General features: G+C 44.1%; 1 protein-coding gene across 1 annotated transcript in view; it reads left to right on the top strand.

Annotated features, from left to right (window-relative positions):
* Creb5 (cAMP responsive element binding protein 5) overlaps nucleotides 1–13,271 on the top strand; it is a 396,935-nt gene that overhangs the window by 344,422 nt on the left and 39,242 nt on the right. The gene's annotated exons all lie outside the window — the stretch shown is intronic.

Below are 13,271 nucleotides of genomic sequence, written 5' to 3'. Positions count from 1 at the left end.
TCATTAATTTGTTTCACTCTGTCCTGTGTAGACCATCAGTGTTTGTTCTGGGGGAGGGGGGACTAAAAAAGGTGGAGACAGTCTGGGTAGAGAGGAAAGTCCACAGGGGAGAGCCAGTCAGATTAGCTGTGCGTAAACTAGCTTGTGGGTCCGGCAAGACAGATCGCCCATAGCCTCACGCTGCTTGTGCCGGGGCCTGCGCCACCAGGCATCAGGGTCACCCAGTCATGCCCCTGTGAAGTCCCTTGGCGGCTCAGTGCAGTAAAGACTGATTAAGCATGTTTATATATAATTTGAAAATGGTTCTTTCAGGAAGTGTGTGGTTCTTTAAAGTCATTTTAAAATGTGAGATTTTACTTTCGTTTATTTATACTCTAGCCAAAAAGAGCCCCAAATCCAGCACAGAGGCGCATGATGTATGGAGTCTTCCACGAGAATTGTCAGAGCTGGTTTATATATTTCACTCCATCAATATGCCCTTTCACAGTTCCTAATTAGTTTTGTTAGTTGACTTACAGAAAAGTGTATTTAAAGTGAGCCGTCCGACATTCCACCGAGAGACCAGCATTAATGAAAAGCACACACTGTTGGGAGGCCAGTCGAAGAGCAAATGGTTCAGTCTCAAGCACCCCTAATTTGTACTGGGGGTGATTATCATCCGGGTTAGAAAACACTTCAGTTTGAAGCCATGGCGATTCCTTCAGCAGTGAGTAGCTGGATTTGTGGGTTAACATGTAAGCCGCGACTGACTTTGGGCTAACCCTCATGCCTAGCAAAGAGAAAATGGCTCCCAAGGAAAGAGAATAATCAATAAACTATGCGCTTGCACAATTTTGGCCTCCCCTTTTGCCTGAGCTTGGTTGTTGTCCTTTACGAGGGACATGTATTTGAAGGGAGGCATCTTCCAGTTTCGATAGCTAGAGCAGGTGTGCGTCCGCTCTGCGGCTTTAAGGTAGATCTGTGCAGTCTACCAGAAACTGCGGGTGCACAATTAGATCCCGACAATGCACACATTCATGCCGATCAAACCATGCTCCTTAAATGAAGGCTGCATTTGCTTTAGCTCCTGCTGAGTTTCCAAGCAGGGACCCTGGCTGCCAGCATTTCTAGCTGAGTGGGTTTCGCTGCAGAACAACTCCCATTCATTCGTGCTCTGGTGAGGACGGAAGGTCTCTTGCCTTGGCATGGAGAATGCAGAGCGGAGTGTCTCGTGTCACTCTGGTTTGTCACCAGTCATCCCCGCTTCTACAGTGATAGCTGTGGAGCGACAACCACCACACAGCTTCTCTCTGCGCCTGCCGCGCTCAGGTGTCGGTTTGTCTGTGGTGCGCGGTGGCTGTTTATTATGTGGAAGAAAGGGAAAGCTTGCCAGCCCGCTTCACTCATGCGAGCTTGACTCATGACATCAGCAGTAAACTAGAACGTAGCTTCTAACCACATACAAATAGGTCTCCGGCTGCTGGCTATGCTGTGATGTCAGTCCCGATGCCCCACTCCCCCGCTCCCCTTCATTAGCCCATGCATTCCCTGGGGGGTAGATGCCAGGAGAAAGAATTTGGTTTTGTTTTCCTAATGCACCAAATATGTTTGGAACAATAGGGATACTTTTCTATCAACAGTTTTCTGGCCTGTTGATTTCCCAACTCAGTTAATTAGACCTCTGCGTCTGTATTTCCAGGTCTTTATTAGAGCTCAACATTACCTACAGGAGAGCTGATTTCTAAATCAGATTGCCTTTCCACACACACCTCGCTCCTCTCCCAGGAGGCTTCATTCGGTGTCTACATGCAGCAGCAAAGCCAGACCAAGCAAATTATTGTGCAGTGTGGAGGCATCTCGGCAGGTTAGGACAGTAGCCTGGCTGGTGGGGAAAGGTGTTTACAAGGACCCACTGATGATACCACCCGGAGAAGCCCAGGGCATGACTCAGACCTGCCAGGCTTTGCTTCAGACCAGGCTGCCTCTGCATGTTTGTGTTCATCTGATGGGCAGTCGCACCCCAGCACACACAGGGCAGAGATTAACTTGTGCGGCTGTGTCGCTATGAATCAGCATTTACCTTCTTAGGAGACTCTTGTGCGATGCACGAAAGCCTATTTATGAAAAAGCGCTTCATTCCAGAATGCAGCGCGGACTTAGGAATATGTGTTTACTTGGGGCCAATCTGTATCTAGAGACCAGAAGACGTAATGAAAGAATAGAAGAAAAAGCGGCAAGGACGAGGAAGAGAGGAAATGCACATGTGACCGGCTTTCACGGCAATGCCTCTGTGAGCTTCACAGCTATTTCTTGGCACAGAAGCACATACAAATGAAATTGTTGCTGAACATATAAGAGAGAAATTTAATTAGGTGTAATCACAGCACTTTTGATTTTCAAGGCACTTTGCAAATGCAAACTAATTAATCTTCCATTATACATCCAAGTGGCAAGGATATATATCTTTCTGAGGTATCAAGAGGAGCACACACACAGGGTGCTGACCTCCCAGGATGCTCTGAGAGCCTTTGTCTACGTGCACTTCTGCTGCTGGGCACACATTTAAGCCAAACTGGATGACGGCAATGGGGCATTACGGCATGACACAAAACAGTGCAAAATTGACAGGCTTAGAAGAGAGATGGAGGCAAGGGACCCGAATATGAAAAAAAGTTATTTTAAATCAGCTCATGCCCAAAGATCACAAATTGAAAGAGACAGAAAAAAAATAGAGATTTTGAAAGAAGCAAATCTTTTTTTTTTTTCACTGAGAATTTGGGATTCAGGGTTCAAGTTCATGAACTGTGAAGGATATTTTACCAAGAAGCAAATCTTAATACAGAGTTATTGCCTTAAGTGTGGGATGTATTCCTTGAAGCACAGAAGGGCTTCATGTTAGCCAGTAATGGGCCCTTGGGCAAGACCCTAACAATTCTGCAGCCCAATTTTTCTGCCTATGGGTTGTGCACATTGGAGTGGCCATTCCCTGGGGGCCCCTTTGCTCTGAAATTCAGGTTTCTGTCCAGGGTAAGGGGTGAGTCAACAGGCCCAGCTCCTTCTCTGAGAGGGGTCTCTGAAGACTGTTTACTGAGTGGGTGAGCTTTCAGCTGCTGAGGAGGGACATGGGACAAATCTACACACAGTACATCCATCCAATTAGTTTGAAACTGCAACCTTAATTAAAGATTCCTTTCTCCCGGCACTATACCAATATCACAAATGCAAACAGAGCAGGGGCTTTTCAGTTGGAGCAATTCATATAGCTAGCATTTTGTAGGACTGGAATTAGTCCAAATTCCTCCCAATGTGATGCCACGTGAAATACTGCAAGATGTGCATGAGTGTGTGTGTGTGTGTGTGTGTGTGTGTGTGTGTGTGTGTGAGTGTGTGTGTTCATTTGTTTTATGGAAGTATTTGTGGGGATGGGCCAAGTGATAATTTAGGATAATCAGCCAATTATATAAGCCAAGATGTGAAAGCATTTCTAGGATTCCTTTTATATTTGAACCATTTTAAAATAGTGTGATTGTGGTTGTTTTTAGAAGTGGAGTAATTTTTTATGAATGGATATATGATATGAAGATAAAGCAGTCCAACAGCAGGATCTAAACTAAAGCATACCCGACTGGTACTATAAGGCAGAGGGTAGTAGAGATGACCAACTTCCTGGCCAAGTCATCTAAAGTTAAGCTGTATAGATTTCCCTGGCTACATAGGCAGCATTCACAACAACACACCCATATTGGAAAAAAAAATAAATAAAAGAAACAAAGGAAGACTAGATTAGTATTTTCACTTAGAATGTTATTTTGGTTGTCAATGTGGGTTAATAAATATAAATCAAATATCAAGAGAAAAAACAACTAATTACTTTACTAAAACAAATGTTATTTTAACGAAGAGTTAGAAGTTCATATTTATAGTCACAAACATTGTAATACTTTTTGAGAAATTTTCAGTTTATTGGAATTGGAGGGGTGGGTGTTCTGGCAAGCGTGTCTTCTGTGACATTACTAGTTCTGTTGCTGTTGTGGCTAATAGTGACAAGGACTTGAAATTGATGAACAGAACTGAACACAAATATCCTATTATGATACAGCCAGTTCCGTGAACCTAAAAGCAAGATAATGCTGCGGTTTGCTTTTAGTGGCCGTGCTAATTGTTTGTATTTCCATGTCTCCGTGCACCCAGAACCTTGACAATCCCTCACCCTTGGCTCTGCGTCTCCATATCTACCAGCAGGGATTCAGGTCCTAAGATGATATGCACATGATCTAAACACTATTTCTTCTTATGATTGCTGTATGCTATCTCAACAGGAGTCCCCATTTCTTTCTGTAGTTTGCTTTTAAAGACAGATTACCATTCCTTAGAGATTTGGGTAAGAAAAAAAAAAACCAAACCAAAAAAACAAAACAAAACAAAACAAAAACAAACCTGTCTTTAAGATTGCAAATCCCTGGGATTGTTGTTTGATGGCATCCAGCCTCAGTCAAGTTTCCCATAAAGTTAAATGCCTTCTAGTATCCTAAATTGCCCGTTTGTCCCTTTTGTTTCCTTCTGTCTTCTCAGAGAAGCTGTCAATATATGTAACCAAGATTGGCTTCAAACACTGAATTTTCCCACCTCAGCCGTCCCAATGCCGAGACTACAGGCATGTGCCACCATGCCCAGATGCCTGTCATATCTTCATTTTTAAAAGGCAGATGTTTTCCATGTACCACTCGTCCTGTCGGCCTTGCTACTTGCAGGATAAGCCTGAATATGAGGATACTCTTTGAATGTAGTCGGTGACTCTCAGTTTTCTCACACATTATCTTGTTCTTATTCAGAGATTTAACTGATTTGTGGGAGGTGTTTTTCCATTGGAGATGCCTCCTATTTTTTTCTCTTACTGATGAGATTTGAAAGTGTGGTGTAATAAGGGTGTGGAGATTAATTAATGATAATCGTGTAGTAATTACATCTGTGAAGCTGGAAAAGTCTCTTTCAGTGACCACCCAATGGGTAGATGGCATTCGTTTATTTGTTTTGCTTTTTTGTGACTCAAATTCTTCCCTGAAGTTTAATAGCATCTTTGCTTATCATTTATTATTTTAAATTTTTCAAATTCAATGTAAAGGCCAGAATGCGCAAGGTGTCCGGCGGAGGGGAGTGTGGGAGCAGTGCTGAATTCTCCTGTATAAAGGCTTACAGAAAAGCTTATGCTTACTTTATTTACATACCCCTCTCCTGCACTAAAGTTTGTACTTTTAATATTTAAAAGTAGCCTTTTGGGTTTTGAACAGCAAACACAACACTTTGCCAAGCCATAAAATTCACAATGTTTAAGAGGAAGATCAAACTAAATGGAGAGAGTTTATATGCGCAAATATTTGCTTAGTAAAAACATTCCTGTTGGATGCCCCCTGCTCTTTGATTCTGGTGCATCGGATGAAAGTCTGAGCTATAATTTGTTTTCTATTTTCATAACACACTTTTCCAATTTTAAAATGTTTTAAATGTTAGTGCTTTGTAGAGATACTATCTGTCTCCCTGTGATTGACTGGATTTGCCTTTTTAAAAAAGTAACAACTTGGGTTAATGTTATGTTTTCAAAGGTATCTGATGGACGTAGTCCTTTCTCCCAAAGTCTAATTGCAAATGCTATAGTTTCGGTTTCTGTAGTGGTCAAGAATTAATTCCTAGGGATGATAAGATTTTAAAAGGACACTTTGCTGGCATCTCATAAATCAGTGTGGCCATGCCTTAGCTACCTGGCCAGTTTGCACTCACACAATCCTTTAGAGATAGACATCGTGGAGTCTAGAATCAAATCTCACTCTTACCGAGCCATGAACATTGTCATCAAAATAGTGACGAAGAGTTGACCGACTCACTTTTATTTATATGAGGGACTTTTTTCTTATTTGGAATTATAAAATGTTGAAAAGGATCCCAAATCATATTTTCTCATCAGCTGGACTTTGGATGTGCCATCTCTGGTGACCGAGTGTGCGATGGTTGAAGCTGTGTGCAGTGGGTGTGCATGTGAATATTTAAACGCCCAACTTTATTCTTTATTTGGTTGTTCCTTCGTCAAGTAGGGCAGATGTCACACAATTCCCTCATCCATATCTTTGTGTCTATATCCTTTGTTTGCTTGTTTCTCTCATGGATCCATGACATAGGTAGATGAGACAAGAGAAGGAATAGTAAGTTGATGGGGGAGGGGCAAGTAGCACTGTCAATGAGAAGAAAGGGAAGGTGTGGAGAGACGTGGGTAAAGGAAGGGATTTTTCTCTGCTTGATTTTCAGGGCATTTACTTGCAGCGTGACCTCTGTTGTAGCTTGCTCCAGCAGGTTCCCCGCCCCCCAGTAGTATTCATGGTGGACACAGTTATGTGTCCTAGGGAGTCAGATGGATGAAGATGGAACATGTTTCTGGAAGGGACCGCTACTTTGTGTCAGACCCCCTCGCCATAGAAGTGTTGGGGGTGGCTGTTAACAGGAAGTTGGCTGCTAACTTGAACGACAGTGACCCTCATCTCTGAACATTTCCTTCTGTAAGAATCACACTGGAGTAAATTCAACCAAGGTCACTTAGACCTCCTGGGCTCACAGCTTTCCAGAATGTAAAATGGAAGTCCTCAAATATATATAAATAAATATATAATAAATAATCAAATAATAAATATATATATAATAAGGAAATAAATATTTAGGTGTTTCTGTCCCTACCCACTGCATTATAAGAATCTCCAGGTGACTGTTTAGCCACTGTGCTGTGTACTGAGGGTTATGCACCAGATCTCTAAAATTATTAGAAAACCCGGGGCTGAATAAGCAAGTAGTTTGACAAAAGAAAATGTTGTTTTTCCTTAGCCCATGATTTTTTTAAAGTCCCCTTTGGTTCTTGGTGAAAGGCTCACAGTCCTCCCAGGTTTGTCGGACTCTGTATCCAGAAAGCACAAGGGATAAGTAAGTCCAGTAGCACACAGCGGAGGTTTGAGCACTGGGTGAGCCTCAAGCTTTACTTCCAGACGACGTTCAGCCATAAGACAGAGCGGTCTCTGTGGCTACCTGATCTCAAAGGACTCTTAAGGGAGGAAGATGTCCTCTGGTTCCACGTTAGCCAGACTGTCATCCACAAGTACCCACTAAGAAATGGCAGCAAGGCCAGGCTGCCTTAGCGGAGTTCTAGCCACAAGGCAGAGCGCTTTCTGTGCTTTGCGCATTGATGGAGGGTGAAGTTAGCACAGTGTCCGAGCACACTCAGGAATGGACGCAGAGCTTGTTTTTAACCCGCGAGTCTACTTCTCCATCTCTTGTTGGTAAGTTGACTTTAATAAAGGATAAGACACACTCAGTTCCAATCACGCACATGGAGAAAAGTTCTGAGAAAACCATGCTGAACTCTGCGTCCCAGGACAACGTTTACAGAGTCAGACAACGTTATTCACCATGTCACCTACCCCATGTTCACATTCTTGCTGCCCCGTTCCACCTGGGTGATCCTATTATTCTCTATTTTTACTGCAGCTATGTAAATTAGATTGACTGTCTGCAGTACGTCGGACAGGCGTCCTAGTGCACCTAGGAGAAAGAATGAAAAATCTGAGGTGCATGATGCAAGCAGCCTCTTACTCACTGAGAGTCAGGACGTGATTGTCAATTTCCATCTGTTCTTCCAGGAAGTTTTCTATTGGCCAAATCTTAGCAAAGTTGGGTTTAGTCTGAACTCAGCAGAACTTCTGCTTAGAGATGTTACGAAATGACCACCTTACCTAACATGTTCCTAAACACCCCATCGTAAGCCTGAGGATTTTAGCAGAGACTCGCTTGGGATTTGCACCCTACAAACTGCCCTGCAGCCATCCTTCTACCCTCGGTTTTGTTTCTGCCCATATTAACAAAAGCTGCTAATCTCCAACGCACAGGTCTCTCCTGCTTCTATGCCAAAGTGACCAACTCTGGGTTGGGGAAGAAGATTCTGCCCATTTGCCTCAATCTGATTCTACCAAGAGAGTAGTTTCCAAGTGAACAAAGTTTCCCATGACGCCTCAAAAGTCCAATCCCTGGTGAGGAGATTTCGAATCCACTTGGGTTGCTTGAAAACAGAATACAGTTTAATTCTAGTAAAAATAGAAAAAAAAATAAAACTGAAAAAAAAAGTCTGAGAAAATGTGTTTTAAAAGTCCTTAAAATGCTTGAAAATTGATGAATTGGAAAAGATCTGCAGAAAGACGGAGATAGTAAAGCTTATAGAATCTTGGAGTTTAAACCGTCAGAGGCCCAGTACTGGTTACTTTTCTGTTACCGGGATAAAACACCATGGCCAAGGCATGTGTAAAAGAATTTGTTTGGGTTTGTGGTTTCAGAGGGACAAGAGGCCAAAAGGTGAGGAAGCCAAACTCATGGTGTCAGGTGTAGCAACTAAAGCGGCGAGCTTAGCGTTCACATCTTAAACCCGGAACAGGCAGTAGAGTCAGCCACTGAAACAGCATGTATATTTAAACTCTAAAGCCCACCTCCGGTGGTATATATCCTCCAACGAGCCACATGTCCCAAACCTTTCTAAAACTGTGCCACCAGCTGGGTACCAAGCTTCCAAATATATAAGTCTTTGGGAGACCCTCTCATTCAAACCACCACAGGCCCTTGTGGGTCAAAATGCAGAGGAGACTAGATTCTGAGTTGTACGTATCAAGGGAAAGGTGGAGCTGGGGAGGAAGATTTCTGGAGGTTCATGCCAGCTAATAGGGGGATGAAGTGCCCAAGGGATGGAATATCTTTCCTCCTATACTCTGAAAGGAGTAAGCACAGTCTAATACAGAAAATGTACTCATGGGAAGTGAAGGGTTTGAGACCCAGAAGTTTCAAGAAGGCAGCAGTAGTGACGGTAGCACTTGTAGCCAGTTTACAGTCTTCTAGTCAATGTAGCAGTGAGATGATACTCATATTTTTACAATAAATGAATTACTTATTAAAATTATTTGATTTATCATGTGTGTGTGTGTATGTATGCACGTGTGTAGGCAAATGCATGGCATGCTTATGTACGGAGGTCGGAGGACAACTTGGGGAGTTGGTTCTTGCTTTGCGTTCTGTGGTTCTCATCAGTGAACAGCTTTACCCACTGAGCCATCTTGCCCAGGTGAGATAACACCATTGAAGAAAATTTCCCCCCACCAAACCCTGTAAAGAAGGCAAAAGATTCCTAGAAAAGCCCTCGTCTCTGATCTGAGTTATAGCAGTTACCCTGCTGCTTCAGAAACTGCAGTGTAGGACAGGCAGCTGGGTTTCAGGAAAGCAGGCAAGACTTTCCTGGGATAGAATGAGTTGCTTTCCAGTCAGTGAGCTCTTCCTGGTCAGAGAATAAAGGAGTGACCTTCTAAGGATGGGTGTGACTGTTGGAAGCAGAACACCTGCCTGGGCACTCTTCTAACGCTGGTCTCATGACTGACTGTAAAGCACCCACTTCTTGACAAGTAGCCAGAGACAGTGTTCCGTGTCCTACAAACACTGAAATTTGGTTGTAAGTCCAATCAAGACCCACCATTTTTGATGCTCAAGGAGAATACCCAGCCCCCAATAGTTGTAAGCCATAGGCCATCTTCTTTGTAGAAAGTGGCTTCCACCTGCTGGTGAGATCTGAACACAACAGCCTCCACTAAGGATGGTCTGCAGTCTCACCCACTCCCCAGAAATGCCTTGCTTCTTCCAGAATATTCCAAAGATTTGATCCTACAAACTAAGGGCATGCTCACCTCTAGCCATGAGTGCAAAGTCAGCCCTCTGGGTCACGTAAGGAAACATGCCTGTCTTTGGTTTAGGATGATAATGATTTAAAATATCATATTTTCCTTCTTGTTTTCCTGTGCTTTAATTGAAATTCAGTTGGAAAAATCAGATAGAAGCTGTGCCCTTGTGCACCAGATTCATGCTTGATTGTTAGTCTTCCAAGCATACAAAAACAAAACAAAAGTAAGGGAACAAAAAAAAAAAAAAACCTGTGCTCTGCAGTCCAGAAGTATATGTCTGTGGAATTAGTGAAATAGTTTAGCTGGCTACATTTACAAGGCTAGAAGCAGTCCTCAGAGCTAATTCCTTATTAAGGAGCACCAGGGACGTGTCCTGGGGGACCGGCCTGACATGCACTTTTCTGGTCTCCGTGGGGATAATTGAAGGATAACCCTAGCCAAAATAAAGAGGTCCATTATTGGTTTGAATAGGACAATTCAGGGAGATGGAAATTGGATGGAACTTAAAGGACCAGTAAGATGATTGACTTTTCCTTCCAGCCTAAAAATCGTAAGTTTCCACTCCACACCAGAGGCCTGTTGGCCATGGTGAAAGGGCACCAGGCAACAGTGTGCCCAGAGACAATTCTCGCTAGCCAGGGACCGAAGGGAACCTGCAGTTTTTCCAGATCTCCTAGCAGCCCCATTCTTACCCCTGCTCAAAAGGTCCACAGAGAGGCAAAGGCAGTGGAAAAGCATCTGTGAGGAGCAGGTCCCAGTGGATGGAAAGAGGACAAGTCCAGCTAACACAACGGAACCTCAGCTCACACCTAGTCCAGTCTGTCTTTAGAACAGAACTATGGTGGCAGCATGGAGGAGCGAGCTTTCTGGTGATCCGTGAGAGCCTGTTATCCTGGGACTAGACAGCTTAACCCCGCTACAAAAGTCACCACGGGGGAAGTGAAACACCACACCAAGGAGCTAAGGGTTTGCACATTCTCCTTGGCCAGGTGTCTGATTACCGTGCAGGAGATGGAATGAAACCTCTTTAAAGGAGAGGGTGAACTCTGGATTCTCCACAGTGATCCATTTTTCATTCCTTAGTCTACTTGCTGCTTTGGTTTTCATGACAAGAAAAATAATCAAGTGAAAGGAGAAAGAGTCCTACTTTGGAGAAGACGGTCACATCAATAGTGATGTTGGAAACTGCTCGGCCACTGCTGGTTTTATGAAAGTGGAATTGAAGCCACGCTATTAACAGTACTTTTTCTTTCTTCCATGATATCTAAGTTGTCTCTCATAGAAGGAAGGAAAGAGAAGGAAGGGAAGAAGGGAAGGGAGGGGCAGGAAAAGAAAGGGGAGGGAACAGGGAATGGAGAAAAAGGGAAGGAAAGGAAAGGGAAATGACGGAGTAGTTCAAAGGGAGAGGAATTCAGGAAGAAGGAGTGTGTGGAGGAACGAGCACAAGCTGACAATGGCGGTGTGAGTCATTTCAGATGGCCGTACCACATGACTAGGGATTGACTGTGTACTTGCAATGTGTGCTTGTGTTTTCACAACACAACAAACCAAAGCAGGGCAACTGGATAAGAAGTTAGCTGGTTATCTAATCTTCTCATAAACTAAGTGCGTGTCAAAGTAGCACGGAGCGCAACTGCAATTCATACAGTTGGGTTTGTAACTCCTACTCCAGCAGCGCTGGCAAACTCTGCCTGTTTCTTTAAAGCATTGGCTGCTCACAGGGCTGAAAATGAAAGCTCTTTCACTGAGGAGTTCATGACTCTGGATCTATCAGCTACATCTTGATTTATTGTCTGTCCTGGGAGAAGATCGGATGAGCTAGTCTCCACGGTCCTGGTGAAGAGAAGTCTGGGGTTCTTCCCTTAGGGGAGAAGTACAAGCTCGGAGAGTTCAAGATCACTTTCTCCTAGACTTCCCAAGGGAAAAAGTCAGGGCCAGTGTATGCTCCTTGTCAAGGGAGCCATGTTGGGATAGGAGGCTTCCTGAAGAGTTTGAGGTTGCCTTCTGAACCCCTCCTGATGGAGCCTGATGCTCACGGGTGGCTCTGAACCAGTTGTCTCTCCCGTAAGGCTCTCCCCTCCTAGCTGGGAAGATGGTGACAGCTGCCTTGGGGAGTTATATATGAAATGGTTATTGGGCTCGCAGTACGTGCAAGAAGTCTTTCTCAAACCCTGCTGTCTTTGTGTGGGTGTTTCATGTATAGCCCTTCCAGAAATTTCTCTGTGTATTTTTAAATGGTAACTGCCTAATTCAGCAACAAAAAGTATCTGTTGGAGGCCCAGACCTGGAACTTCATAACGTTTAAAACATCAACTGCCAATTTTCTGTGCCTGTAATATCTAATTTATAGCTCCCTTGGGTGTGTGGGTGTGTGGATGAAAGGCTGAAGCTAATCTCTCAGGAGAAGACTTTTTTTTTTTTTTTTGAAGTTGTCACTTGTTTCTTTGGTCACTTGAGAAAGATTTCAGTAAGTGTGTTCTTGGAGTGAGAGAACGTCCCAGCCCAGCTCTACATAGATGATGTGTGAGTATTTTCTTTCCTCCCCTCCATAAATTTCTCAGGAGGGAAAAGTCACCTTTTTCTCCTAGGCCTGGTAAAAACTAGACAGCAAGGAGCAGCTGGCTGTCCTCTGAAGCTCGCCCACACTTTGGGGCGGCCGTCTGGCTTGGCGGCCAGGTCCAGCTGTGAAGGGATACAGGGTGGTTTCACTTCTAAAAGCCACCTACTCTAAGGGCAGACTGCTGGAGTCTCCTGAATCTGGCAGACTCTCTTGAGAGGGTCTCTGCTTCAGACAGTGACTTGGGACCTGGGGGCTCTCACTTAAATCAAGCTCCAGCTAATAGTCAGAAGGCTCTGGGAGCAGTGATGGACGACCAATCAGACAGCAGTGTGACAGGGCAGGCCAGACTAATGGAGAACCGCTGGAGCAAAACTTGGGGGCACACAGCAGGGTACCTAGGACAGCTGCAGAATGGGATGCCCAAGCCAACAGCTGCCTCAGGGGTGTTGGGCACGAGAAGAAGGCTGTGCCCATCCATGGCAGAGCTTACCCCCACATAAAAAACTGCCTGTCATCCTACCAGATGCCTGAGAAGAAGGAAATATAAGTTGTTAGGGAGTTCGAAAAGGATTCAATTTGAAGTTGAGTGAGGCCCTGCTCTGTTGAATCCCAGTGAATCCCAATGCCGGTTGGTGATCGCTGGAAGCTTTCTTAGGCTCAATGGTCTCAAGCTCACAGTATTGTTGACAACTGGAGCTATTCTTAGGAAATAACATGTTAACGCATAGGTGAATCAACATTTCTGAAAATATAGTCATATGCCCAGATAGTCAATAGACCAGGCTTTCCAGGCACCAGTGTCTGTAGCTACTACCCGAGTCTCCCAGCCACAAGCAGTACCTGAATGAATGGACATGGCTGTGTCCCAATAAAGCTTTATTCACAAAGGCAGACGGCTGGCCAGATGTGATGAGAGGTATAGTTTGACAACCACTATCTTTTTCTCTCTTTGGAGTTGTTTTAATTGCCAGGCCATGATGTCCCCAAAG

The sequence above is a fragment of the Arvicola amphibius genome, chromosome 2, assembly GCF_903992535.2.
Source record: "Arvicola amphibius chromosome 2, mArvAmp1.2, whole genome shotgun sequence".
Classification (NCBI taxonomy): Eukaryota; Metazoa; Chordata; class Mammalia; order Rodentia; family Cricetidae; genus Arvicola; species Arvicola amphibius.
The sequence above is the reverse complement of the archived record's forward strand: the minus strand, read 5'-3'. Positions and strand labels throughout refer to the sequence as shown.